The sequence below is a fragment of the Sinocyclocheilus anshuiensis genome, unplaced genomic scaffold, assembly GCF_001515605.1.
Source record: "Sinocyclocheilus anshuiensis isolate Anshui unplaced genomic scaffold, SAMN03320099.WGS_v1.1 scaffold1305, whole genome shotgun sequence".
NCBI classification, from domain to species: Eukaryota; Metazoa; Chordata; class Actinopteri; order Cypriniformes; family Cyprinidae; genus Sinocyclocheilus; species Sinocyclocheilus anshuiensis.
The window spans coordinates 453,791-468,511 of NW_015552694.1; the positions used below are offsets into that span (position 1 = coordinate 453,791).

At 37.0% G+C, this 14,721-nt stretch overlaps 1 pseudogene; it reads left to right on the forward strand.

The window, feature by feature from the left end:
- Nucleotides 1-8,989: 8,989 nt before the first annotated feature.
- LOC107667643 (splicing factor U2AF 35 kDa subunit-like) lies at nucleotides 8,990-11,731 on the forward strand (annotated as a pseudogene).
- Nucleotides 11,732-14,721: the final 2,990 nt, after the last annotated feature.

Sequence of the window (14,721 nt, forward strand, 5' to 3'; positions counted from 1 at the left end):
AGTGTCGCTATTGGTTGTGGGAATTGTGTGTTCTATCTTCGCTGAGTATGTGACTTGTACAGTCTCCGGTTGCTATCGTAACCTCGATTCCCTGAGAGGGGGAACGAGACATCACGGAGGTCGCCATGTTCGCTGCTCGACCAGCTAAGCGGTGTTCAGTATCAGATTCTGACGGTTTCCTCCTACGTCACGCATAACCTTTCCAGTGTGATTAAGTAATGCGTGAATTAGCAGATGCGCATCGCAGAGCTAGTGCAAGACGAGCATTTGTGGTTAAAAAGTATATATATATTAAAAAAAAAAATGTTTTTAATTACCTATTGTTTCGCTAGATAAGACCCTTATTCCTCAGCTGGGATCGTGTAGAGCCCTTTGAAGCTGCACTGAAACTGCAATTTGGCTGAAGTCCACTATATGGAGAAAACTCCTGGATGGTTTTACCTCAAAAACCTTAATTTCTTTGCTACTGAAGACAGAAAGACATGAACATCTTGGATGACATGGGGGTGAGTAAATTATCAAGACATTGTAATTCTGGAGTGAACTAATCCTTTAAAGCACCTGAGATCTGGGGCCTATACCATGAAGCCAGTTTAGCTGGCTAGCCAGGTAAGTTTCAGTTTAGTTTGTGCCATTCCTTGGTTTTCAGGCACCTTGAAAGGTGCTTGGCCTTTAATGGTGTTCATCGCCATAGTAACTTACGTTCCATGGCGAACCTGCTATGGGGTAGGTTATGCTCTGGATAAGAGATCTCAATCCAAAACTGAACCAATCAGCTGTGAACAAAGTGACACATCTCTGACACAATGTCAATCTCCCAGTTTCTCTTGCTCCTAATTAATGGTCACTACATAGCAAAAGATTTTTAAAGACAAAATCTTCTGGCTTTTAGTGATGATTGATTGTAATATTGTAATTATTTTATATGATTTATATATTAATCATATAATTATTATACCCTTAATCCATTACACATTTTTTATTTAATAATTAAGCATTTAGTTTAAATTAATATAAATACAGTGGGTATAGAAAATAATCACCCCCCTTTAAAATAATCACATTTTGTTGCTTTGCAGCCTGAAATGAAGCCGGACACAGTTTATGTTTTATCCAGCTGTATTTCCTCAGGTATAGAAAATAATCACCCCCCTTTAAAATAATCACATTTTGTTGCTTTGCAGCCTGAAATGAAGACGGACACAGTTTATGTTTTATCCAGCTGTATTTACTCAGTGCAACTTATAACATCCAAGTGAAAGATATAACACCAACATGTCAGAAAAAAATGTAAAAACAGAATCACTGAGCTGAAAACAAGGATCGCCCCCCTCCTAAAAATGCCTTGTAAACTCAATCAGTTGTAGCTAATCACCTTCTCAATGACAAACAAAGCCATTTTATTTTCAACTGTGATCAGCTGTGGTCGTTTTGATTAGCTCAGCATGAAAAGAGTTTTCCTGGAGCATTTCAGGCCTTGGTAGTGCCAACAGAAGCAAACAATCAAATATGGGTGGCAAGACTCTGTCAAAAAATCTCCTGGATAAAGTTGTGGACAGGCACAAGTGAGGAGATGGATACAAAAAAAATCAAAGGCTTTATCAATGCCTAGAAGCACAGTGATGTCTATTATTAAGAAGTGGAAGGTATTTGGTACTACAGAGACCCTCCCTGGATCAGGACGTCACTCCAAACTGGATGAAAGAGCAGGAAGAACCCGGTCAGAGAGGCTCCCAAGAGACCTACAGCAACTCTGAAGCAGCTGCAGGAATTTATGACAAAGAGTGGTCATTGTGTGCATGTGACAACAATATCACAAATTCTCCACAAATGTGGCTTGTGTGGGAGGGTTGCAAGAAAAAAGCCAATCCTCAAGAAAGGCCACATGCAGTCACGACTGAGTTTTGCCAAAACACACCTTGAAGATTCTGAGGCAGATGAGATTAAAATTGAATTATTTGGCCTCAACACCAAACGATATGTTTGGCTGAAATCCAATACAGCTCACCATCCAAATAACAGCATACCTCCAGTAAAGTATGGAGGTAATATCCAGTTATTGGGGTGTTTCTCTGCAGCAGGGACTGGAGCACTTGTCAGGATAGAAGGAAAAATAGATGGGGCAAAATACCATCAAATAATTGAGGAAAATCTGCTGCCCTCTGCCAGAAAGTTGTCAATGTGAAGAAGTCTACCTTCCAACATGACAATGACCCAAAGCACACAGCAAAACTGAGCACACAGTGGTTGAAGGAGAAAAAAGTGAATGTCCTTGCATGGCCTAGTCAGAGCCCAGACTGAAACCCCATTGAAAATCTGTGGAATGACTTGAAGACTGTAGTCCACAAACGCTCACCATCAAATTTAACTGAACTTGAGCAGTTCTGCAAAGAAGAGTGGGCAAATATTGCAAAGTCTAGATATGCAAAGTTAGTAGAGACGTATCCCAACAGACTAAAGGCTTTAATTAAAGCAAAAGGTGGTTCAACAAAATACTGACACAAGGGTTGATCCTTTTTCCAACTCAGTGATTCTGTTTTTTTTATTTTGTATTTTTTCCCTGACATGTTGGTGTTATATCTTTCACTTGGATGTTATAAGTTGCACTGAGTAAATACAGCTGGATACAACAAAAACTGTGTCTGTCTTCATTTCAGGCTGCAAAGCAACTAAATGTGATTATTTTAAAGGGGGGTTATTATTTTCTATACCCACTGTATATACAGATAATATGTAATATAAATAAACTTTAGAATCAATTGATAAACTGCATGTAACCTTACATGTTCAAGTCTCTTGTTTACCTATTTATATTATCATCTATATGAACTAATAACTTCACAACTTTCACTTGCACTGATATAGCAAGATGTTTTCTTTTACTTTTCCTCTTTCATGGACAGCTCTTTTCTTCTTATGTAAATGGGTTTAAATTTTTCAATCTCTTAATCTTTGGCAGAAAAGAGAAGTAAATGACTCTCGCGCGAGAAGTGAACCGCATGTGATTGGCTGTTTGTTACTGATGTCACACTTTAATGTGCACATGCTCCTTGAACTCAGGATCAAAGCCTGAGTTGACAGAGAAGGTTGATGATCAGCATCATGGTACCAACAAAACCTGAGTGTATTGTTTAGTTTTGTCAACTCAAAACTAATTTTTATAACCCAGAGTTTGTTCAACTGCCATCATGGTACAAGCCCCAGATCTATGAGTGTTGGGAAATCCATTTGTTTCTGAAATGTACTTAAAGGGATCCTATTATGCCTTTTCACTTTTTGAATTTTAGTCAGTGTGTAGTGTGTAAGTTTGGGCATAAAAAAGATCTTCAAACTTACAAATCTCAAAGTCCACTCCAAAGGGAGATATTTCGTTTTTAAAAAATCCCTTTTCAAGAACTACAACGAACGGCTCGTTTGGACTACAGCGCTTGTTTTCCGGGTTTTGTGATATCACAAAACGGCCCATTAGAATATCATTAAAATAATTCCCGTCTACGGAAATTCGAATGGTTGGGGGGTGGGGAGGGGCGAGGTCGTGGTTAGAACGCTTGGTTGAGTGCATCAGACAAGACGATGAAGAAGAAGTGCTGCTGTAGCCTCAAGTTTTCGCAAGTTAATACACATGCACCTGCATAATTATGTATGTTACAATTATGAAAACGTTTTTATAATAAATTGCTGACAGTACAATACTGGACAATGATGTAATCTGCAGAATTTAAACTTCAATTATGAGACTACAGTGTTTCCCATACATTGAGTGTTTTTATATCACTGTATTTCTGAAGGAAACCGATATAATGTAATCGTAATTTAATAATGTAAAAAATAATGCGTTTTTCGAACCACCAAGCACGAGAGCATGTTCTAGTACACCCCCATAACAAATTCAAGACATTGTAAAAGAGCATAATAGGACCCCTTTAAGAAAGTTAATCTTGTCTTAATAAGATGACTGTGTCATCTAAATCATGGGTGCCAAACACAATTCCTGGAGGGCCGGAGCCCTGCAGAGTTTTGTTCCAAGTGAGCTTTTTACCAGGCTTTTTGCCGCAACAATTTCTCCCTAATACACAGATTGTCATGAGTAGGATTTTTTTTTTTTTTGGTGAATAGTGGTCCCTCCAAGTCTTTTGCATGCACAAAAACAACTGCCTCATCAGCATTTGCAGCTCTTTTTTTTATAGCCAATTGGGAATTATTTATATACATATTTTAATTTCTCCCTTTGCAGACCATCTTGATTCAAAACATCTACCGTAACCCCCAAAACAGTGCACAGACAGCCGACGCCTCTCGCTGTAAGTCCCTCTTTTCCATGAGATAATGCTAGCTTGTGGGGTGAGCAAGAAATCCCATTTCTGTCCCAAATAATTGAGATAAAACTCAAAGCTGATGGAGATGCAGCCTCAGCACTGATATTCTGGACCACTACTGTACTTCAGTACATTACACACATCAAGTAAAACGTAATTGAAAACTTGCTGTTTCTAATAAATAGTAGAAGTGTTATGGATTTGTGTTTATGTAAAAGACCCATATTGTGAGATTGTCCAGGCAATTGTTTAATGCCCCTTTTCCACCGACATGATTCCTGAACCATTTTACACAGTACATTCTCGAACAATTTTATACCGTTCCACCAAAGAAAAACCAGTTATGGTCTGGAAAAACTGGTTCTGCAACATCCCTAAACATTTTCTGATCTGGAATCAGGGCCTCGTTTATAAAGATGTGCATAGAATGATCCTAAATGTGAACGTACAGCAATTTCTGAAATGTTCCTACAAACAATTTATACAATGTCGATAGCACAAAAATAATTTCTTAATGCATCCCACATTTTAAATCACACTTCATCTTAAAATGAATTCAAGAGCAGTGTGAGAGCAAGTGCATCTAAAAAATGCCCACAAATAGCTCTTAATGGTTAAGAAGTAGGATCAAACATGTTTGTACGTGTTTTTTATAAACCAATTACATCAGAATGTTTTGTAGTTAGGCAAAAATTTCAAAAAACATTTAGTTCAACTAGCTACTCTATTGATGCTTGCAGTAAAGAGCAGTTTCTAACTGTGCATGCAATAAATAAACTTAAAATGTCTAATAGGAAAAGCATTCAGCATTGATCTGCGTAGGCCATGTGGGCTCTGCTTAAAACATGGTCTTCTACTGAGATACAAGGAAATTAGAGAGCTTGCAAAAGAAAGAAAAGAAGTGCTGAATGCTGGCTTCATCTCCAGCCACATAACCAGTTATGTCACCATTCAGTTTGTGGGCCAGGCAGTTTGTGACAAGCTCCCAGATTGCATGAAAACTGGCACCATATTGATGGAAAAGGGGTATAATAGGTGCTGGGTTTGTGTGGATTCCTGCCTAGAAAAGATAATTTGTTGTTTAATTTAAAGGTAAGTATGTGTGCAGACTACAGTGCTGCACAACTTTATTTCCCTCCAGTAAAGGACTCAGTACTTTGACGAAAGCAGACATCTTGTTTTTAATTTGGACATGATAACATTTGTTTAAATATTTACTGATCTGCATAAATATATTTAGAGCCCTTGTTTAAAGAATATATGTTAACTAAGCTGTACATATTTACATTATTGTTTACAGAAGATACTTCTCTGTTTCATCAAAGCCCTGAGACCTTTACGTACCGGTTCTCTTGTCATCTTGGATGGATGTCTGACCTCTCTTGCTGACCCCACTCTCCCCAATTCACATGTTTTCATGAATTGCCTAATTTATAATATTGATATCTCATGTGGTCTGTAGACCTGGGACCTGTACCATGAAGCCGGATTAGCTGGCTAGCCAGGTAAATTTCAGTTTAGTTTGCACCAATCCTGGGTTTTAGGTACCATGAAAGTGGCTTGGCTTTTAGCTGCGTTCATTGCCATAGTAACTTACGCTCCACAGCTAACCTGCTCCAGGGCAGGTTATGTTCTGAGTTAGAGATCTCAAACTGAAATTGGACCAATCAGATGTGAGCAAAGTGACACATGTCTGACACAAAAAAGTCACTCCCCCAGTTTATCTTGCTCCAAATTAAAGGTCACTAGTACTAAAAAAATTGTCTGGCTTTAATGATAATTACTTAGTTATTTTATATGATTTATATAATTATATGATTTATATTATTATTAATCCATTACACACAAGCAATTTTAGTTTAAAAGTTATTATAAATCATGTATTTTAAATGAATGTTAATATATACAGATCGTATGTAATATAAATAAGCTGTAGAATCAATAGATAATGCTTTAAAAATGACTGTGACCTTACGGTGAATGTGATTTCACCAAGTACAACATGTTCCTGGATCAACATCCTTGTTGATCCTGGAACAACATTCCAATCAACCAATCAGAATCGAGGGATAAGTTTTCAAGAAATTTCAGTTTTAGGCTTACAATCAGGGTTAGATGCTTCTACACCCTTGTTATTCACAAGTTTCTCTTGTGACTGCACTGATGAAGCAAGATAATTTCTTTTATTTGTCCTCTTTCATGAACAAGTATTTTATTTTCATTGTAAATGCATTTAAATTTGCATTTAAATGCAATCTCTTAACCTTTAGCAAAACCTTTAACCAAGGCTCGTGATTGGCTGTTCGCCAGTGATGTCACACATTCATGTGCACGTGCTCCACAAACTCTGGATCAAAGCCTGAGTTGACAAAGAAAGTTGATGATCAGCTTCATGGTACCAACAAAGCCGGATTGGAGTGATTTAGTTTTGTCAACTCGAAACTAATCCTGTATCTCTGAATTTGTTCATCTACCATCATGGTACAGGCCCCTGGATGCTAAACAGTCTTAGAGTTTTTTTTTTTACAAAGATGCACATTTTGTATTTCAGACCATTGTCCTCATGAACATATACCGTAACACTCAAAACTCTGCCCAGTCTGCTGATGGTTTACACTGTAAATTGCCCCCCACTTGCTTGCAGGGGTCTGTGGCATTGAACATTTCATTACGACTGGCACATATCAAGAGCATCCATAACAATGGTAAATGGTTAGATCCCATATTTTTTGAAAATACAACTTTTCACAAATACTGCATTGATTGAACCATGGCCAAATGTTTAGAGCTACAGTATAATGAAGGTCTATTTACAGTAGTTCAGGATTTAGATTTTGCTGACACTTTATCCCCAAGTATGCATCACTCCTAAAAATATTTGTGAAAAAGAAAAAAATTAAATCAAAATTATTTTATGAGTAATATATAACAATGAGACCTGTAATGAGATGATTGTTTTATCAGGGAAACAGACTTGTGGCCCATATCATGATTAGTTACAAACTACTAAATACAAAGGCTTACTTTGTGTCTGCCAGATTGGCCTTTCTGAATTCTCAGTTCAAACATATGATCTGTTGATCGTCAGACTTGATATTTGAATAGCGAATTATCCTGTTGGTTCGTGTTTTAACACTATCCAGTAGTTTTATTTTGGGCCAGTATCTAAACTTTATTTGCATGCATGGGGGCTATATATCAAAATATTGCACTGATATGTCTCTACTAACTTTGCACATCTAGACTTTGCAATATTTGCCCACTCTTTGCAGAACTGCTCAAGTTCAGTTAAATTTTATGCTGACCGTTTGTGGACTACAGTCTTCAAGTCATTCCACAGATTTTCAATGGGGTTTCAGTCTGGGCTCTGACTAGGCCATGCAAGGACATTCACCTTTTTCTCCTTCAACCACTGTGTGCTCAGTTTTGCTGTGTGCTTTGGGTCATTGTCATGTTGGAAGGTAAACCTTCTTCATGAGGCCTTTCTTGAGGAGTGGCTTTTTTTCTTGCAACCCTCCCACACAAGCCACATTTGTGGAGAATTTGTGATATTGTTGTCACATGCACACAATGACCACTCTTTGTCATAAATTCCTGCAGCTGCTTCAGAGTTGCTGTAGGTCTCTTGGTAGCCTCTCTGACCAGTTTCCTCCTGCTCTTTCATCTAGTTTGGAGTGACGTCCTGATCCAGGGAGGGTCTCTGTTGTAACAAATACCTTCCACTTCTTAATAATAGACTTCATTGTGCTTCTAGGCATTGATAAATCTTTTGATTATTTTTTGTATCCCATCTCCTCACTTTTGCCTCTCCACAACCTTATCCCAGAGATCTTTTGACAGAGTCTTGCCACCCATATTTGATTGTTTGCTTCAGTTGCACTACCAAGGACTGAAATGCTCCAGGAAAACTCTTTTCATGCTGAGCTAATAAAACCGATCACAGCTGATCACAGTTGAAAGTCAAATGGCTTTGTCTGTCTTTGAGAAGGTGATTAGCTACAACTGATTGAGTTTACAAGGCATTTTAGGAGGGGGGTGATCGCAGTAAATACAGCTGGATAAAACATAAACTGTGTCCGTCTTCATTTCAGGCTGCAAAGCAACAAAATGTGATTATTTTAAAGGGGGATGATTCTTTTCTATACCCACTGTAGATGAAACCATTAAAAGCCATGCTGGTTGGTTGAGGGAGAAATCCTGGCAAGTACCCAAGGTTTTTAGTTGTACTGGCCTGAATGGAGCATTATCATTTTATAGTAGCTCTTCCTCATTTTATTTTTTCAAAACTTTTTCACATAAAACATTTCTTTAGCGATCTCACCTTTCTTACTTTGTGTTTATATTACATTGCTTAATGAGAATCAGTAGTGAAATGAATGCAATGGTTCACCCAAAAACGAGGAGGGAAAAAAAAAGAGTAAAATGTAAGAGTAAAACTCTAAATAAAATAATTCTTTCATTGTTTGCTCACCCTCATGTCTTTCAAAACCCGTATGACTTTCTTTTCTTCTTTACTCAAACACAAAAAGAAGATATGACGAATGTTAGGGTCCAAACAAAATTTAACCACATTGGCTTTCACTGTATGGACAAAAAAAAAGTCATACAGGTTTTTTTTTTTGGGTGAACTATTCCTTGAAATTGTTACTTCTACATTTTGCAATGTATCGATTATGTCTAGTCGATTATGTTTTCAACAGGAAGTCTTTACAGAAATGGAGGAGAAGTATGGAGAGGTCGAGGAGATGAATGTGTGTGATAACCTTGGTGATCATTTGGTCGGAAATGTTTATGTGAAGGTAGTGTAGAATTTGAGTGTGTTTATTAAAGGGGTCATATGATGCGATTTCAAGTTTTCCTTTCTGCAGACTGTAAGTACGTTTTCATATTTAAAGGATTTGATGATTCAAAGGCGAGTTTTGAGCAGTGTAGAGTAGGGCTTGTTGTTTGTCATTTCTCCGATCACAAATGCAGACATGGTTTTATGTTTACGCGGCGCGATGCAACACAACGCGTAAAAATACAGTATAAGTCATTATAATCCGTAATTATGTCCCCACTGGATGCAACAAATGCCTCGTTTATAATGGGTTTCATTGGTTTTGTCTCGTCGCTCCGGGCCCGGGACACGGTATCACAGTATGGTAGGGGCGTAACATTTCTGTCACACGCTTGAGGAATTCGGCCAATCATAACGCACTGGATAGCTGGCCAATCACAGCACACCTCGCTTTTCAGAACGATGAGCTTTGTAAAATACGCGTTTCAGAAAGGCGGGGCATAGAGGAGAAACAATAATGTACAGTATGTGGAAAATAATGTGTTTTTTTAACCTTAAACCGCATAAACACATTTCATTACACCAAATACACAAAATAATGTTCTTTTTAGCAACGTCATATGACCCCTTTAATGTTTTGTGACATTTGCTTGATTGAACAGACAAATTTATGAAATATTTATTTCAAGATTTCAAACAATGTAGCTATAACAACCTGCATTAGAATTATGCTTGGAAATGTTTAATCATTTACTTTGTTTTATAGTCTGAACAGTTTCGGAGGGAAGAGGATGCTGAGAAGGCTGTATTGGACTTAAATAATCGCTGGTTTAATGGCCAACCAAAACATGCTGAGCTCTCACCAATTACAGACTTTAGAGAAGCCTGCTGTAGGCTTGGATGAAATGGGGTCAGTGTCTCAAACTTCATTCATTCAGTTATTTCATTGAGAAACGATTATATTTTAATATGTCACTTTTTAAGGAACATATTAATGACTGATTGAAACCTGTTCAAGATGTTATTTGTGTCCAAAGTTCTCATATAAAAAAACACTGTATAGTTGCCACACTAAATTCTTGCCAAAGCAGACATGCAAACTTGTCGCAAATTTGCAGTTCTGACATTGAAATAGGCCAATTAAGGGTTTTATTGTTTGTTTTTTAAACTGTGGTGGGCTTAGTTATATTTTATATTATAGTAATATAGTAAGTACAGCTATATAGTTTATATTATAGTAATATATAAAAAATATATTCATATTAAATATTATATTAATGTATATCTAAAGTGAACTGACTGTCTTCAGAAAAGTTGATGCCACTTTTTTTTTGCCATCTCGTCTCACCACAGGGAGTGCACTAGAGGTGGTTTCTACGGTGGCCGAGAGAGCTCAACGTGCTGCAACTTAAGAAAACACATGCAAATTGAAAAAACACCAGCAAATTAAGAAAACATCTTCATCAGTTTGACAACACATGCGCTGCAAATCCTCACAACACATGCAAATGAAGAAACGCGCCGCAAATAGCATGGACCACAACGGAAATGTTTCAAGGGGACCCAACAAAGTGACGGACCCGGCTGGGATTTGCTTATTGTGCAGTGGCTATTGGTCAGTGGAGTTGTCGGTGAACTGAAAGGTGAGTTTTTTTGTTTATTTTAACACCCTGATTGCATGATTCCTTTGTCTTTTAGATATTATTAGCCTAAATAATCTGACGAATTACACGAGTAACTGTGAAACGTTATATAAAATGCTTTTTCAGTTGTGGGGATCAGTCTAGCGTTCTTTCTAAACATGTTGTGAGTTTCTATGTTACCACACAATCAAAACACTAAAACTTCCCTGATCAACAGAGGGTACGCTTGTTAACACATCGACTATTGTTAACCTTCCTTGGCAAGGCAGAGGATAACAAATTTACTAGCACTTTACGCTAAACTTCCCTGCTTAAACAGAGGGTAAACAATTCTTCTCTGCCGAAACAGAGGGTAACAAATATTAACACGTAATGTTAATCTTCCCTGTCTTAACAGAGGATAACAAATTCTCCCCTGCCGAAACAGAGGATAACCTTCATCTCTAAAATACAATTTTTTTAGAGGATAACTTAGTTAACCAAACCCTACAGCTGTCTGTTAACTCTTCTCTGACGGCGCAGAGGATAACAAATTTGTACTGGTCTTAAAGGTTCTTTTGGATAGAGTGGAACTCACCAACCCTTGGTTGTACAGAAAGATTCAGTCTGGAACTTAGTCAGATCTTTGTTGAGCTTGAAGTTTCAATCTGGATTCAGGTGAGGAGCTCTATCCGGGTCACGGCACCAAATCTCTCGGCCACTGTAGGTTTCTGTAATTTCATGCACTTGAAACCCATTTCTCGAGAGCTGAGGAGAGAGCTTTATGGACGTCGTAGAATAAGGTACTGAAAACCTTCTTTATCAAAGGCCAGTCTAGTTCCTTTCATTAGAGTTGGCATTTTTGTTGTTGTAACAGAAATTATCTTTCCATTAGACATCGTTCTCGGTCAAGATCTCGTGAAAGACACTCTCGCTCTCGTGACCGCAGCCGTGGAGGTCGTGAACGTGAGAGGAGCAGATCAAGAGATCATGAACGTTCTGGAAGATTTTGAGCCGTCACACAGTTTTGCTGCCTATGTTTTGTTGCGTAAGCAGGGGGCACACTACACGACTAGTTGAAACATTCTAAGACTGACCTCAACACACTTAAAGACTGCCACACCAAAGACAACACAGCGGACAACACCGGTGCTCTTAATTATTGAAACGTTAAAGGTTTGTTTTTCTTTTCTTAGTTTGTGCTTAATATAACAGAAAATATAGCTTTCCTGCTATGTAGCTGTTGCTAATAAATGCCACAGCAATGTCTTGATTTTTTTTTTTTTTTGCATTAAGTCCTATGTTTCTCTTTCTTTTTTGAATTATTGCTTGAGCAGACACATTGTGTTATGTCTTTTGAGACACCTATGTTTAATTTCCTTAATTATAAGATTTCTAGTGCTATTTTTAAACGTTTATTCAAGCAATAATATATTCATTATCCAATGTAGGCTGTGTCTGAAAGGGATTAAAAATAAATTGGTTCTGATTAAAAATGGTAGGTTATTTTTTTTCGTTACAGTTCCCGAGTTACCGATCAGAACGAAATAAAACATTACTGCTCCATTTCTATTCAGAAACAAAAGTCATATAAAATGCTATTTGTGCATTTAAATTTTAATTATATTAGTCTACAGCAGGGATGGGCAACTTTGATAGTGACGAGGGCTAGCATTTTTTCTCCTTTATACCAAGGGTCCAGATTACTAATCCACACTAGTCCACACACCTTTTACACCGTTTTACTCAATTTCCTTTTTATTGAAGGAAATTAAAGTATAACTAATGTCATTTGTTTTTAAAGATTTTATTAAGTATAAAACTTGTGCAGTTATGCTAATTCAGAAGGAAAACTTTGTTGTCAGTGGACAGAAATATTACCCTGACTAGCCAATGTAAACATTTCAATTGCATAGATTTTTGTCGATCCACTGGTTCACATTTAAAAATATGTAGCAAAAATAGCAGATGGGCTTTTTGAAAAAGCAAATTTATGGAGTCAATATAATGCCACATATACATGCAAAATAATAAAGTTTTGCAAAAGAAAATAAAGTTTTGCAAAAGAAAATAGTTTTGCAAACGAAAATAAAAGTATTGAGAAAAAATAAATGTTTTTTGCAAACAAAAATAAAGAATTGCAAAATATAAATGAAACCGCACAAAAGCAATGATTTTGCAATACATATTTTCCATGGCCATAATCTTCCCACATAGTGAGGTAGGTATGTTGGGGCATGTTTAAACAAGCCGTTTTAGGTAGGTGTGGCTGACTGAACTTTTACAAAGAATATCTCTTTGGATTTGAGACTTTAGTCTTTGCAACTTTACAGATCTTCTTTATGCACCAAGAGCTTGTAACACTCCAAAGAGAAAGGAAAATTTGAAATCGCATCATATGACCCCTTTAAAATTGATCATCCAAGTCTAATATGATCTAGCGGGCCGTACTAAAAGACACTGCGGGCCGTATGTTGCCCATCCCTGGTCTACAGCAAACGTTAATGCTCCCAAATGGCACTGTCAACACTGCATTCCGGCAGCTGACAGAAGAGCTGCAGAGAAATTCAAGCCATTGTAATTTTCTTATGCATTTGACACAAAACTACTAGGCCCTATATATAATTAAATCGTGTATATAAAATAAAAAATTAGTAAAATTAGTTTTGAACAATAGCTATCGTAATCGTATCGTAACTGTAATGTTCGTTATGGGGGAAAAAAATCATTATGAAGAATAGCTTTATGAAGTTGTTTAAAAAAAATCTTTATAACAAATTTTAAGAAAAAGTTAAAAGTTAAGAAAATAAAAGATTAAAAAAATTCTTGATAATAGGCTATATTTAAAATTAGAGAAAATCAGTGATAGGCTATAGGCTATTTTACTTTATTCGACTGCAGAAAAAAATGAATAGTCTAAAACCATTTAACTTGCAATGTTAACTTATGAAATAAAATAAAGACAATAAATCAATCACAACAAGATGTGTAATCAAGAAAGATATTTGACAAAATTAACCTTTGACTTTTGACAGTGAACGCATAGCCGCATATAGCCTACAACCGCTGGCGTCAGTCGCAAATATTAAACATGTTTAAAAAAATCTTTGTGAAAACAACTGGTAACGACTATTTTTTAATTCTAATTCTAATTAAAACTATCATCTTTAGGCAGCACACACTATGCGATTTTTCTGCTGACTGCAAACAGCGACTGAGCCCAACTGGAACAGATCTGGTCTGACTGGGCACGATCCGTCGTCAAGAGCAAATTACATTCATAATCGGCATGACAGTCGTGTAGTGTGTTCTCGGCTTTAGTGTCATCAACCAATGACCAGCATTTGTGAGACATCAGATGCCATCTTTTGCTTGAAACCCTTTTGTTTGTCACTTTATTTACTTTTTTAAAGTGTACAGTTGAAAGATTTTTGTTTTTCAATAAAAGTGCATTTTTATAAATTGTCTGTGCCACGGGTTTATGTCTTGGATTATTAAAATCTTAGTCATGATGAATCAGTCCTGCAGGCTTTCAGTAAGTGTTGTAGGGGTGTGTCACGCTGCATTTCTAATCATTGGTTATGTATTGCACTTAAAACAATTTGGAGGTAGATTAAATTTTATAGCACTACAAAAAGACCAGGAATAATGTTTGCCTTTGTAGTATGGGTAGGGATATTGTTATTACATCCACATTTACATTTAGTCATTTAGCAGACACTTTTATCCAAAGCGACTTACAAATGAGGACAATAAAAGCAGTCAAAACTAACAAAAGAGCAACAGTATATAAATGCAAATGACAAGTCTCGGTTAGCCTAACGCAGTACACGTAGCAAGGTGTATGTATATATATATATATATATATTCCCAACTTCTGATAGGAAGGCGATCGGCAGACGCCCTCGTTCCAGCCAATCAGATTGCGCGCCAACACATGGCCATTTCCTAAATAAGTGATAAACGCCGTTCATGTAAATGACGTGACAGGTACTTCTGTATG